The sequence below is a fragment of the Scyliorhinus torazame genome, chromosome 12 (assembly GCF_047496885.1).
Source record: "Scyliorhinus torazame isolate Kashiwa2021f chromosome 12, sScyTor2.1, whole genome shotgun sequence".
Lineage (NCBI taxonomy): Eukaryota > Metazoa > Chordata > Chondrichthyes > Carcharhiniformes > Scyliorhinidae > Scyliorhinus > Scyliorhinus torazame.
In genome coordinates this window covers 164,843,411-164,859,145 of record NC_092718.1, presented here as the reverse complement: position 1 = coordinate 164,859,145, position 15,735 = coordinate 164,843,411, and the positions used below count along the sequence as shown (strand labels likewise).

General features: G+C 49.4%; 1 long non-coding RNA gene across 1 annotated transcript in view; it reads right to left on the bottom strand.

The window, feature by feature from the left end:
- Nucleotides 1–15,272, bottom strand: part of LOC140387250 (uncharacterized) — a 65,768-nt gene extending 50,496 nt beyond the window's left edge. Inside the window, exon 1 of the long non-coding RNA XR_011933806.1 lies at nucleotides 15,222–15,272. This is a non-coding gene — a long non-coding RNA (uncharacterized lncRNA). The remainder of the gene's footprint in view (nucleotides 1–15,221) is intronic.
- Between the last annotated feature and the right edge of the window lie 463 nt (nucleotides 15,273–15,735).

The window sequence follows — 15,735 nt, the reverse complement described above, 5'->3', positions numbered from 1 at the left end:
TATGTATACATTTCTGCAAACATAACAACCCCATGTGAAAATATACATTTCCCCACCCTCCCTGAGTACACCTCCAGTTCGTTACGCAGGTGAAACCAACCAAAATCCAATGTTCTCCAATGTCCACCAACCCATAGTCCCTTAAGAAAATGCTTGCCTCCTCCGGTGTGTCGAAGTAATGCTCCTGTCCCCCATGCATGCCTCACAATGAGCAGGGTACAGCACCCAAACCGCACCTTGTTCCTGAATAGGGCCACTGTGACCATATTAAACCCAGTCCGCCGCTTGGTCAGCTCCACTCCCAAGTCTTGGTAGATCTAGGCCTTCCCAGATGCACACACGCGTCTCCTTCACCTACTTCAGAATTCTCTCCTTATCCAAATACCAATGCAGCCTCACAATTATTACTCTCGGCAGCTCTCCCACTTTTGACTTTCTCCTCAGCGACCTGGGAGCCTGATCTACTTCAGGAGGATGGTTGAAGACCCCCACCCCCACCCCCACCAACTTCTCAAACACCTTGGCCACATCTCCAGCTCCTCAGAAACTACGTTAGGGAACTGGAGCTTGAGCTGGATGAACTTCAGATCATTCGGGAGACAGAGGTGGTTATAGATAGAAGCTTAAGGAATGTAGTTACTCCAAAGAATAAAGATAGATGGGTGACGGTGAGAGGGGCTGGGAGGAAGCAGTCAGTACAGGGATTCCCTGTGGTCGTTCCCCTTTATAACAAGTATACCGCTTTGGATACTGTTGGGGGGGACTTACCAAGGGTAAGCCATGGGGTACAGGTCTCTGGCACAGAGTCTGTCCCTGTTGCTCAGAAGGGAAGGGGGGAGAGGAGTAGAGTATTAGTCATTGGAGACTCCATAGTTAGGGGGATAGATAGGAGATTCTGCGGGAACGAGAGAGACTCGCGGTTGGTGTGTTGCCTTCCAGGTGCCAGGGGCGGTGATATCTTGGTTCGTGTTTTCGGGATCCTTAAGGGGGAGGGGGAGCAGCCCCAAGTCGTGGTACACATAGGTACCAACGACATAGGTAGGAAAAGGGATAGGGATGTAAGGCAGGAATTCAGGGAGCTAGGGTGGAAACTTAGATCTAGGACAAACAGAGTTATTATTTCTGGGTTGTTACCCGTGCCATGTGCTAGCGAGACGAGGAATAGGGAGAGAGAGGAGTTGAACACGTGGCTAGAGGGATGGTGCCGGAGGGAGGGTTTCAGGTTTCTGGATAATTGGGGCTCATTCTGGGGTCAGTGGGACCTCTACAAATGGGATGGTCTACACCTGGACCAGAGGAGTACCAATATCCTGGGGGGGAAATTTGCCAATGCTCTTCGGGAGCAGGGGCTTGGGAACCTGAATTGTAGCTCCAGTATACAGGAGGTTGAGAGTAGTGAGGTCATGAGTAAGGTTTCAAAGTTGCAGGAGTGTAACGGCAGGCAGGAAGGTGGTTTAAAGTGTGTCTTCTTCAATGCCAGGAGCATACGGAATAAGGTGGGTGAACTTGCGCATGGGTTGGTACCTGGGACTTCGATGTTGTGGCCATTTCGGAGACATGGATAGAGCAGGGACAGGAATGGTTGTTGCAGGTGCCGGGATTTAGATATTTCAGTAAGCTCAGGGAAGGTGGTAAAAGAGGGGGAGGGGTGGCATTGTTAGTCAAGGACAGTATTATGGTGGCAGAAAGGACGTTTGATGAGGACTCGTCTACTGAGGTAGTATGGGCTGAGGTTAGAAACAGGAAAGGAGAGGTCACCCTGTTAGGGGTTTTCTATAGGCCTCCGAAAAGTTCCAGAGATGTAGAGGAAAGGATTGCAAAGATTATTCTGGATGGGAGCGAAAACAACAGGGTAGTTGTTATGGGGGACTTTAACCTTCCAAATATTGACTGGAAACGCTACAGTCTGAGTACGTTAGATGGGTCTGTTTTTGTCCAATGTGTGCAGGAGGGTTTCCTGACACAGTATGTAGATAGGCCAACAAGAGACGAGGCCATATTGGATTTGGTACTGGGTAATGAACCAGGTCAGGTGTTAGATTTGGAGGTAGGTGAGCACTTTGGTGATAGTGACCACAATTCGATTACGTTTACTTTAGTGATGGAAAGGGATAGGTATATACCGCAGGGCAAGAGTTATATCTGGGGGAAAGGCAACAATGATGCGATGAGGCAAGACCGAGGATGCATCGGATGGAGAGGAAAACTGCAGGGGATGGGCACAATAGAAATGTGGAGCTTGTTCAAGGAACAGCTACTGCGTGTCTTTGATAAGTATGTACCTGTCAGGCAGGGAGTAAGTGGTCAAGCGAGGGAACCGTGGTTTACTAAAGCAGTCGAAACACTTGTCAAGAGGAAGAAGGAGGCTTATGTAAAGATGAGACATGAAGGTTCAGTTAGGGCGCTCGAGAGTTACAAGTCAGCTAGGAAGGACCTAAAGAGAGAGCTAAGAAGAGCCAGGAGGGGACAAGAAAGGTCTTTGACAGGTAGGATCAAGGATAACCCTAAAGCTTTCTATAGATATGTCAGGAATAAACGAATGACTAGGGTAAGAGTAGGGCCAGTCAAGGACAGTAGTGGGAAGTTGTGCGTGGAGTCCGAGGAGATAGGAGAGGTGCAAAATGAATATTTTTCATCAGTATTCACACAGGAAAAAGACAATGTTGTCGAGGAGAATACTGAGATTCAGGCTACTAGACTAGAAGTGCTTGAAGTTCATAAGGAGGAGGTGTTAGCAATTCTGGAAAGTGTGAAAATTGATAAGTCCCCTGGACAAGATCGGATTTATCCTAGGATTCTCTGGGAAGCTAGGGAGGAGATTGCTGAGCCTTTGGCTTTGATCTTTAAGTCATCTTTGTCCACAGGAATAGTGCCAGAAGACTGGAGGATAGCAAATGTTGTTCCCTTGTTCAAGAAGGGGAGTAGAGACAACCCCGGTAACTATAGACCAGTGAGCCTTACTTCTGTTGTGGGCAAAGTCTTGGAAAGGTGTATAAGAGCTAGGATGTATAATCGCCTGGAAAGGAATAATTTGATTAGAGATAGTCAACACGGTTTTGTGAAGGGTAGGTCGTGCCTCACAAAACTTACTGAGTTCTTTGAGAAGGTGACCAAACAGGTGGATGAGGGTAAAGCAGTTGATGTGGTGTATATGGATTTCAGTAAAGCGTTTGATAAGGTTCCCCACGGTAGGCTACTGCAGAAAATATGGAGACATGGGATTCAGGGTGATTTAGCAGTTTGGATCAGAAATTGTCTAGCTGGAAGAATTCAAAGGGTGGTGGTTGGTGGGAAATGTTCAGACTGGAGTCCAGTTACTAGTGGTGTACCACAATGATCTGTTTTGGGGCCACTGCTGTTTGCCATTTTTATAAATGACCTGGAGGAGGGCGTAGAAGGATGGGTGAGTAAATTTGCAGATGACACTAAAGTCGGTGGAGTTGTGGACAGTGTGGAAGGATGTTACAAGTTACAGAGGGACATAGATAAGCTGTAGCGCTGGGCTGAGAGGTGGCAAATGGAGTTTAATGCAGAAAAGTGTGAGGTGATTCATTTTGGAAGGAATAACAGGAAGACAGAGTACTGGGCTAATGGTAAGATTCTTGGTCGTGTGGATGAGCAGAGAGATCTCGGTTACCATGTACATAGATCCCTGAAAGTTGCCACCCAGGCTGAGAGGGTAGTTAAGAAGGCGTACGGTGTGTTAGCTTTTATTGGTAGAGGGATTGAGTTTCGGAGCCATGATGTCATGTTGCAGCTGTACAAAACTCTGGTGCGGCCGCATTTGGGGTATTGCGTGCAATTCTGGTCGCCGCATTATAGGAAGGATGTGGAAGCATTGGAAAGGGTGCAGAGGAGATTTACCAGAATGTTGCCTGATATGGAGGGAAGATCTTATGAGGGAAGGCTGAGGGACTTGAGGCTGTTTTCGTTAGAGAGAAGAAGGTTAAGAGGTGACTTAATTGAGGCATACAAGATGATCAGAGGATTAGATAGTGTGGACAGTGAGAGCCTTTTTCCTCGGATGGTGATGTCTAGCACGAGGGGACAAAACTTTAAAATGAGGGGAGATAGATATAGGACAGATGTCAGAGGTAGGTTCTTTACTCAGAGAGTAGTAAGGGTGTGGAATGCCCTGCCTGCAACAGTCGTGGACTCGCCAACACTAAGGGCATTCAAATGGTCATTGGATAGACATATGGACGATAAGGGAATAGTGTAGATGGGCTTTAGAGTGGTTTCACAGGTCGGTGCAACATCGAGGGCCGAAGGGCCTGTACTGCGCTGTAATGTTCTATGTTCTATACTTCATGGCCTGCATTTCTCAATTCCTTCAGGCAACCCCACAATCCTCAGGTTCTGCTTCCTCGAACAATTCTCCAGGTCGTCAACCTTCTCTCTCAACTTTTTCTGACCCTCCGCCTTAATGTATTGCTCATGTGTTTGCTTTGTTTGGCCCCTTGTTCCGCAATGTAACCAATCACTGTTTGTCGATGTGCCATTTGTTTCTGTCAATGTACTCTGTCGATTATTCTTTTTTTGTCTACTACGTATGGACTGTGCACATTCCCTTGGCCGCAGAAAAATACTTTTCACTGTACTTTGGTGCATGTGACAATAAATCAAAACAAATAAAATCAAATTTATCAACATTTCAGCCCCCAATGACGCAATACGATCCTCAGGGTCAGACACCATCTCCTCCACCTTCTGGATCGACACATTCTACATCTCTACATCTCCAGCTTCTGCTGCACTCTCTCCAGGGCAGCTCGAATCAGCTCTGCCACCTTAGCCAGATCTTCTGAAGCCGCCTTCCTTCGCTGCTTAAACTCCGCCAACTGCTCTTTTGACCACTGTGCAAGCAACAGCGCCACAGGCCCCTCTGCCATCTTTTCTCCTGCTGCGCCACACGAGGCCTCCTTGTCCAAATCGTGCCCCTTATTCGTTGCACTCCTCATTTGATAATTCTTCGACATTACCCGCCGAAGGAGAATACATTTGTCCTTGACATTCCCACTTTATCCACCTGCAAGAGCCCCGCAAAACAAGTAAACAAGGCCAAAGAATCCAACCTCAGGCAGGAGCCACCTTATGTTCAACCACTCACGCCACGGCCGCCACCTGAAATCCTTTATTTGCATTTTAAACATATTCACAAACACGAATAATATAGAACATTAACCTACCAAATAATGGTCTCCTGATGTCTCCTGCCTCTGCTCGATGGACCGAAGAAAAAGCCCAAATAAAAAAATGTAAAAACTCACCTAACATCAGGGCAAGCCAACCAATTTAGCGCTGTCCCAGAATTTCACATTAAGACAAGCAGGTGAAGAAAAACGGACAGGGAGTGTGGTGGTATGTATTAGGGGTAATACGGTACACCACGTGTCGACAGGCTATTGGTGGAGGGATGCCAGGTCCTGATAGGATCTGCCACCTACTGGACTCCACCCAGAAATGCCGGTATAAGAACCCAGTTTTTCCCTCCATTTCCCTCAGCAGCTGCATTATGTAACCACGCTGCTGGGGATAAAGTTCTGCTTAATAAAGCCTTCAATTAACATTACTTCAACCTGCCTTGCATCATATTGACGGTGCTACAATTTATAAAGCAGAATTTAAATTGAAGAAAACGACGTGGGAACATGGAGCTCCGAATCACCCCGGAGTGCCTGCGCATCGCACCCCAAGCAGCTAACTCGGCCTCTATCTTCAAACACTGGATGGCATGCTTTGAGGGCTACCTCCGAACGGCCCCCGGCACACCGACTGACGAACAAAAGATGCAGGTCCTCTATTCCAGGGTGTGTCCTGAAGTCTACTCCCTTATCAAGGACGAGGACGGTTTCACCGGTGCCATCGCCGCGCTGATGGATATCTACATCTGGCCCGCCAACCAGGTTTTTGCTCGCTACCAGCTCGCCACATGACGGCAATTTCCGGGGGAATCGCTGGATGAGTTTTATAACGCCCTGCAGATCCTGGGTCGAAACTGCAACTGCCCGGCAGTAACAGCGAGTGAACACACAGAGCTCCTGGTCTGCGATGCGTATGTGGCAGGTTTGGCCTCTTCCCAGATCCGCCAGAGGCTTCTGGAGAAAGAATCTCTGGGACTTACAGAAGCTCGGGCCCTGGCGGCATCCCTCGATGTGGTCTCGAGTAACGCCCGCGCCTACGCCCCCGACCGCACTACAGCCCCTTGGGCTCCGTGGACCCCCGCTGCGGTCGACTCTCCGACACCCCCCCCACCCCCGCAAACCTGCGTGGCCAAAACACCAGACCAACCGGGGGGGCCACGCTGCTATTTTAGCGGCCAGCCGAAACACCCTCGGCAGCGATGCCTGGCCCGCGCGGCTACCTGCAAAAGTTGCGGGAAGAAGGGCCACTACGCGACGGTGTGCAAGTCCCGCGGGGTCGCCGCTATCTCCGGGGAAGAAACGGGACCACAGACCCAGCCCCCCCAGCAATCCACGTGTGACCAACGGACGCCGCCATTTTGGACCCCGGACGCCACGAGGGAGAGATGGGCGCTGCCATTTTGTCCACCCCCGACTGCGCTCGATCCGTGGATGCCGCCATCTTGGCTGAAGGACCCCAACACTGACGGCCACATACTGCCTGATTACGATGCTCAACTTCAACAACCACGTCTGGCTTCGACGACCCTCGACCAGTTGCGACCCCGGACGCTCCAGACTGCAACCACTACAGTCCTAGTGAATGACTACGAGACGCCGTGTCTTATCGACTCTGGGAGCACAGAGAGCTTCATTCATCCGGACACGGTAAGGCGCGGTTCCCTCGTAATTCGGCCAAGCACCCAGAAAATTTTCCTGGCGCCGGGATCCCACTCCGTTCAGATCACGGGGTTCTGCATCGCTAACTTAACGGTGCAGGGGAGGGAGTTCCGAAATTACCGGCTGTATGTCCTCCCCCATCTCTGTGCGCCCACACTCCTAGGGTTGGACTTCCAATGCAACATCCAGAGTTTAACATTTAAATTTGGCGGCCCTATACCCCCACTGACTGTCTGCGGCCTCGCGACCGTCAAGGTTGAACCGCCTTCCTTGTTTGCGACCCTCACACCGGATTGCAAACCCGTCGCCACAAGGAGCCCAGGACCGAGCATTTATCCGGTCCGAAGTCCAGGGGCTGCTGAAGGAACGCATCATCCAGGCTAGCAACAGTCCCTGGAGAGCCTGGTAGTTGTTAAGACCGGGGAGAAACAGAGGATGGTATCGACTATAGTCAGACCATCAACAGGTACACTCAGCTAGATGCGTATCCTCTCCCCCGCATATCCGACATGGTCAATCGGATTGCACAGTACAAGGTCTTTTCCACCGTGGACCTCAAGTCCGCCTACCACCAGCTCCCCATCCGTCCCGGTGACCGCAACTATACTGCCTTCGAAGCAGGCGGGCGGTTATACCACTTTTTAAGGGGTCCATTCGGCGTCACGAACGGAGTCTCGGTCTTCCAACGAGAGATGGACCGAATGGTTGACCCGCACGGTTTACGGGCCACGTTCCCGTATCTCGACAACGTCACCATCTGCAGCCATGACCAGCAGGACCACAACGCCAATCTCCAAAAATTCCTCCAGACCGCTCACGCCCTGAACCTCACTTACAACAAGGAAAAATGTGTGTTCCGCACCGATCGTCTAGCCATCCTGGGCTACGTAGTGCCTAATGGAGTGATAGGCCCCGACCCTGAACGCATGCGCCCCCTCATGGAGTTCCTCCTCCCCCACTGTGCCAAAGCCCTGAAACGTTGCCTGGGCTTCTTTTCTTATTACGCCCAGTGGGTCCCCCAGTACGCAGACAAGGCCCGTGCACTAATCCAGTCCACTACTTTTCCCCTGACGACAGAGGCATGCCAGGCCTTTAGCCGCATCAAAATGGATATCGCAAAGGCCACGATGCGCGCCATCGACGAGTCTCCCCCCTTCCAGGTCGAGACCGACGCATCGGATGTAGCTCTGGCGGCCACCCTCAACCAAGCAGGCAGACCTGTGGCCTTCTTCTCCCGAACCCTCCACGCTTCAGAAATCCGCCACTCCTCAGTGGAAAAGGAGGCACAAGCAATAGTGAAAGCTGTGCGGCACTGGAGGCATTACCTGGCCGGTAGGAGATTCACTCTCCTCACTGACCAACGGTCGGTTGCCTTCATGTTCGATAATGCACAGCGGGGCAAGATCAAGAACGACAAGATCTTGCGGTGGAGGGTCGAACTCTCCACCTTCAATTATGAGATCTTGTATCGTCCCGGAAAGCTGAACGAGCCATCCGATGCCCTATCTCGTGGCACATGTGCCAATGTACAAGTGGACCGTCTACAGGCCCTCCACGAGGACCTCTGCCACCCGGGGGTCACTCGTTTCTACCACTTCCTTAAGGCCCGCAACCTCCCTTACTCCGTCGAGGATGTCCGAACAGTCACCAGAAACTGCCAGATCTGCGCTGAGTGCAAACCGCACTTTTTCAGGCCAGGTAGAGCGCACCTGGTTAAGGCCTCTCGACCCTTTGAACGCCTCAGTTTGGATTTCAAAGGCCCCCTTCCCTCCACCGATCGCAACACGTACTTCCTGAACGTCGTTGACGAATACTCCCGTTTCACTTTCGCCATCCCCCGCCCCGACATGACAGCGTCCACGGTCATTAAAGCCCTCGGTACCATTTTTACACTGTTCGGTTTCCCCGACTATATCCATAGCGACAGGGGGTCCTCCTTTATGAGTGACGAACTGCGTCAATTCCTGCTCAGCAGGGGCATAGCCTCGAGCAGGACGACCAGTTACAACCCCCGGGGGAACGGGCAGGTAGAAAGGGAGAATGGAACGGTCTGGAAGGCCGTCCTGCTGGCCCTCCGGTCTAGGAGCCTCCCAATTTCCCGCTGGCAGGAAGTCCTCCCGGATGCCCTTCACTCTATCCGGTCCCTGCTGTGCACCACCACGAATCAAACGCCTCACGAGCGCCTCCTCCTCTTTCCTAGGAAGTCCTCCTCTGGAACGCCACTTCCGACCTGGCTAGCAGCTCCGGGACCCATTCTGCTCCGGAAACATGTGCGGGCGCACAAGTCAGATCTGTTGGTGGAACGGGTGCATCTCCTTCACGCCAACCCGCAATACGCCTATGTGGAGTTACCGATGGCCGACAGGACACGGTCTCCCTGCGAGATCTGGCGCCCGCCGGAGCTACCCACACCCCCCCAACGCCAATCACCACCTCCTCACTCCCGCCGGTTCATCCCACAGCCACCCCCTTCCCGGGGGGTTCGGTTCTCCTCCCAGACCCGCCAAGGAGTAAGGACACAGGGGACAGCGCTATGCTCCCAGAGTCGACGTGACCCGAGCCAGCGCCATCACCACCACGCCCGAGACGATCGGAAAGGACGACCAGGGCACCCATCCGGCTCATCGAATCACTTTAACTCTCAACGTTTTCAGTTATTGTGTCTTGTTATAGTTATGGCATCATGCCGACCCTGTTTGGCCCGTTGGCCCAGTTGAAGCGATAATTTTGTGTTTTGTTCAAAGTTACGGCACAGTACCGACTCTGTAAACTCCTACCACCATGCGAACCACCATCCCGCCGGGTTTTTTTTCAACAAGGGGTGAATGTGGTGGTATGTATTAGGGGTAATACGGTACACCACGTGTCGACAGGCTATTGGTGGAGGGATGCCAGGTCCTGATAGGATCTGCCACCTACTGGACTCCACCCAGAAATGCCGGTATAAGAACCCAGTTTTTCCCTCCATTTCCCTCAGCAGCTGCATTCTGTAACCACGCTGCTGGGGATAAAGTTCTGCTTAATAAAGCCTTCAATTAACATTACCTCAACCTGCCTCGCGTCATATTGACGGTGCTACAGGGAGTTTATCCATGCTTCCAGCATGCACGTTCTTGCGTCTGCTCTTCTGACTGGTCACGCCATGCTTGCGCGACGGACAATCGACTTAAGTCCAAGAATGGACAAGAAGTTACAGGCCAATGTCCTGGCAAGCAGACTGTTTCAACTTTGAATCTTTTGCTTATAGGCACATTCTGATTATGGATCCACGGACCAAAATAATAAAAATAAAATAAAATAAATGGGAACAAAATAAATAAACAGGAAAGATTCTCTGCAGTGAAACTAGAGTGGCCTTCCAGGGGAAAAGCTTGGACAAAATTTGGGATCCCTGAACTGCCGAAATGTCAGGGTTCTCCTCTCCACCTTCCCAGTTTGATCCAAAGGAATGGGAAGCATCGTGTTTGGCACTGGTTTGGTTGCAAGAGTTGCCAGAAAGATGACAGATTTAGACATTAGTCTGCTTTGGGCTCCACTCCAGATATTTTGTCAGTGATCATCTTCCTTCGCCTTCAGCTCCTTCGAGGTATCCACAAGGAGGTGGAAATGCACGGCAAAAGTTCAGCGTTTCATTCACAGTGCCAGAAAGTTACCACATGCCAGTGCGCCTGCACACCAGGGAGTGGTCTGTCCCACAGTCAAAGCTGTGGTAGCTGTGTGTTAAGATTGTTATTCAGAGAGTCATCTCTGTGGTTAGCATTGCTGCCTCACAGCACCAGGGACCCGGGTTCAATTCCGGTCTTGGGTGTCTGTCTGTGTGGAGTTTCCACTTTCTTCCGATGTCTGTGTGGGTATCCCTTGGGTGCTCCGGCTTCCTCCCACAGTCCAAAGATGTGGAGTTTAGGTGGGATTATCGGGATAAGGCGGGGATAATGGGAACAAAATAAATAAACAGGAAAGATTCTCTGCAGTGAAACTAGAGTGGCCTTTCCAGGGGAAAAGGGAACAAAATAAATAAACAGGAAAGATTCTCTGCAGTGAAACTAGAGTGGCCTTTCCAGGGGAAAAGCTTGGACAAAAGCATTCAGCATGCTAACTCTGTTCACCCACCCAAGAGATGCATCACATCAATCTAGGTAGGGTGCTCTTTCGGAGGATCACTGCACACTCAATGGGCCAAATGGCCTCCTTTGCACTGTAGGGATTCTATAATTTCTTCCTTGATGTCTGGTGATAGTCAGATCCAGCAGGTGCCCACAGGACATCATGGGCACATTTTCTTCTTGTGCGCACCACCAGGAAGCACATCTGAAGACTTGCTGATAAAGCAGTATGCTGACAGGAAGAGACTTACACATTTGGCTCCCTTTTTTGCATTGCTGCTAGCCAATAGTGCCAGCTGAAAATGAGAAGCAAACTAGCATGCAAAAGCATTCAGCATGCTAACTCTGTTCACCCACCCAAGAGATGCATCACATCAATCTGTGGAACACACTTCATAATATTTTGATTTAATGTTGATTGAAGAAACTGTCTTTCCTTCTGACAACTTTTCTATTTACCAATAATTCATGTCTATTTGTATTTTTACATATCCCAGTGCAAAACTGAATCTATCAATTTTGATAAATGGGTAACACAATATGGCTTTTCTTTTACCCATTCGGCTGGGGTAATAGTTATAGTTCACTGTTGAAAGTGAATACGAGAGTAAATGTTATCTTTAGATGATGTGCCTGTCAGGGCTGAATAGCTGGAGGCATGTGGAGGCAGTGCCAGATAGGTTTGAGGCTGGTCAGCATTGGTATGTGCGTGATCACCAGGATATTCAGTGTGAGTCCTGAGTTGCAGTGAGTGCTGGGCAAGTGATTAATGTGTTATGCATTGAGAGGCTGGTGATGTGGTTGACAGATGTTGTGTGACTTTAATAATAATATTTATTAGTGTCACAAGTAGTCTTACATTAACAATGCAATGAAGTTACTGTGAAAATCCCGTAGTTGTCACTCTCCGGCATCTGTTCGGGTACACAGAGGGAGAATTCAGAATGTCCAAATCACCTAACAAGCACGCCTTTCGGGACTTGTGGGAGGAAACCCACGCAGACACGGGGAGAACATGCAGATTCCACACAGACAGTGACCCAAGCTAGATTCGAACCCAGAGCCCTGGCGCTGCGAAGCAACCGTGCTAACCATTATGCTACCGTGCTGCCCTATCTTGCTGCAGTGCTGCCAGGTCTTTGGGTCCAGACTTCAGGTGTTGACCTTTCTGGCCACCTGTTCCCATTTCCTTCAGAAGGTGGTCCCTGAGGGTCTACAGGTTCCCCCTGGAGCCATGGCTTCTCTTCTCCTGCCTACCTCCGCCTCAAATGCCTCCAACACCATTTCTATCCAGTTGGAACACTCTCTCGACTCTGCTGCTGCATTTTCCATGTTTTAAATGTCATCAATATTGTTCACTGCAACTCCCTTTCAAAAGGGATAGACAGCTTTTAAGAACAGGCCATGTACTCTCAGCACAATGTATTTCAGTTCTTTGCTGAGTCCAGGTGTAATGAGGAATGATGTCGGCGAAGCCAGTAGTGATTAGACTATTCAGCCCCACAATATAATCATGGCAATGTGCTGGAAGCATCAATTTTGCAAGCTGTCTACCATCAAGAACATCGGCAGGGGCAAGTTCAGGATCACGAACCCGCGGCCAAAAACAGAGCAGGCAAATTTTAGCCCTACAGATTCCTAAAATGTTTTAGGGTCCACTTTAATGGCACCTGCTAATCTTTTCCCATAAGCTATCTGTGCACTGCATCCCACTCTCCCAAGCACTGCATATTCACCTTACAATTCTGTCCTGCACTTTATTAGCTGTTCGCCACGTCTTGCTCCCTGCATTTTTCATAAGCCGCTTTTTCTGTTTATTTTAACTTTTATTTCATTTGCCATCCAGGGCAGATTCACTGTGGATTCTGTGCCTTTTCTTTATATGTCTAGCTTGCACTTGAATTGCCTCATCCTTGAATGCTGCCATTTCTTCATTATACCTTTACTCTCCGGTGCTTTTCGCAATCAGCCTGTGCTAGGTCCCCTCTCAAATCATTGAAATTAGATTTTCCCTGGTTGAGTCTTTTTACTTTAGATAATTTCTGGTTTCTTTACACAATTACTTGATTAGCTCAGTTAGCTGTGTGGTGATATGCCTATGGGCTACATCATAGTTGGATGGTGTGAGACCTCCAACCAGCAGGTGGCAGTACAGACACACCATGCGGTCCCCAGACCAAGGTCATGTGACTTGGGACCTGGATATAAAGAAGGCACATCCGGTCATTTCCAGAACAAGACATAGAGGGTAATAAGAGGTGCACGTAATTGGTCAGCACAAGGTGCAAGTTCCAGAGAAGTAGCAAGACTCCATGATAACGTGCTCTGTATCAGATTGCCATTCTACTGCACGAGACACAATAAAAGGATCTTGGTTTGATCGATCAAAGTGTTTCGTGAGTTCTTCATAATAGTACAAAGGACCAAACACAACATGGTACCAGGTGTGCTGATGATTTGAGGTTAGCAACAGCAGTGACAATGTTAGGCATTCGGCTTGAAGAGCGGCCTGGTGAACTGCAACCTGAGGAGACCAAACGCGTAAAATAAATGCTGAAGCTCAAGACTGAGGGACCCTCAGCAACTTCAGATATCTGGTAATGGAGGTGAGAATTGGTGGCTGTTCAAACAGCAGTTCGAGCTTTAAGTTTCGGCCGTGAGCCTGCAGGCCCAGCCTGATGAAAGGTGAAGCGCATTGCTGTTAACAATGGCAGGTCCACAAGTGTTCAAACTATATAACTCATTTGTCTTTGAAAGTAAGGGGGATCAGAAGAATTTTGATGAAGTGATAAAGTGCTTCGATCAGCATTGTTCCCCTGAGAAAAATGAAACGTTTGAGCGCTATATGTTCCATACGCGTACCCAGGGAGAACATAGAACATACAGTGCAGAAGGAGGCCATTCGGCCCATCGAGCCTGCAAAGCGGCCGACAGGAGCCGCCACCGCCTTCTTATGCCAGAAGTGTGGCACTTGACATGCCGCATGGCAATGCCCGACCTTTGGAAAAGCTTGTTCCAGGTGCGGCCGTATTAGGCATTTTGCAAAACAATGTTTTGCGCGTCCTACAATGGACCAGTTAAGAGCAGTAAAGGTAGTAGATGAGGTAAATACCGAACACCAGTTTTTCATTGATCTCATCGCGAGCAGGGACCAAAAGAGTCCAAATGAAAGTGATGAACAAAGAGTTTTAAGGAAGACTGAAGCGAGTAACAATTCCCAGCAAACCATTAAAACAAGATGGAAAGCGATGGTGTCCCTACATATCGCACGACTTTGATGCGACTTTGACATGATAATGAGACCCAACCTCCTCAGCCGGTCTGCTTTGCAAAAGTTAAATGCGTACCTGAAAGTCGATGGTCTGCAGCGTTGCTGGTGTACGTCAGGACAGGAACAATGGAGACCTTCGGTGAGTGCGAATTTATACTCTCAGTACAACACTTGAGGCACCTGTTACTGCTTCACATTGTCGATATGGACACTGACGCAGATTCATTTCACTCCCTAAATTTAATTCAACAAATATGTAGTCCAGAAAATGGCTGGTCAGCTGAAGACTACAAATCCTGACAAGATGTTAAGAGTCATAGAATCATAGAATTTACAGTGCAGGAGGCCATTCGGTCCATCGAGTCCGCACCGGCCCATGGAATGTGCACCGTACTTAAGCCCACGCCTCCGCCCTATCCACGCAATCCCACCTAATCTTTTTGGACACTAAGGGCAATTTAGCATGGCCAATCCACCTAACCTGCACATCATTGGACCTCTGGGAGGAAACCGGAGCACCCGAAGGAAACCCACGCAGACACGGGGAGAACGTGCAGACTCCGCATAGTCAGTGACCCAAGCCGAGAATCAAACCTGGGACCCTGGAGCTGTGAAGCAACTGTGCTAGCAACTGTGCTACCGTGCTGCCCACAGAGTGTGCATGGTTTATGAGGATTCAGAAGAAATCCTGGTGGAGGACGACAAATCAGATGAGAAGACGAAACAGCCAGCGAGCATTCCGCGGTTCTGGTTAAATCTTCAAGAACGTGCATGTGCTCAGGGCCATGATACAGGAGCATGACGAGCCTGTATTAGAGTATCTCCATGACATTGATATTAAATGGACGGAGCTGGAGAAGCTGTGGAGCTTCCCTCTGGAGTTTACATTTGAGGCCAATGAGGTTTTCACAAATAAAGTGCTCCAAAAAAAAATCGGATCGAATTGGGGCCGTCCAGATCAGATTCTGTTGAGGCCATCAGTTGAGATCATTCTGATACATCTCCCCACCCAGCCTTTTAATCAGAAATGAAACTTTAACAGACCTGGTTGCATAGTGAGAGTGTTTCAAACCTGCCCCTTATAACAGAGATCCATTAGATCAGGCAGATTAGGCGTTGTAGAATCCAGCTTCTTGATCCAACTGAAAACTACTTTGGAGAAATAGCCTCACAGAGAATGTCTACCAGCTCAGCTGAAAAAACAGAGCCTCCAACTAGGTTTTTTGAGAGAGATCCATCCCTTCACAGAGAGAGAACTTAAAGCCTTCTTCAGTTCTGTCCCCAAAAAACAAAACTGAAACCCGGGAGCCAGTTTGCCTGTCTTTCTAGAAGCTTCTGAAGAGTTCCACCAATCACAATCGACAGCAGGGGTTTTCCCGGAATTCTAAAAGAGCCGATTGGCTGCTGGTCAAGCCTGTCAGAACAGGTCATTGCTGCTGTCAGAGCACATCCTGCAATTGTTTTTTTTTAAACAAAGGAGTAGGCCCCAACAATGCCTCGGGTGAGGAAGTAAATGGTCAATAAGTGTCCGGCGAGGATTCACAAGAGGGTTCCTTAG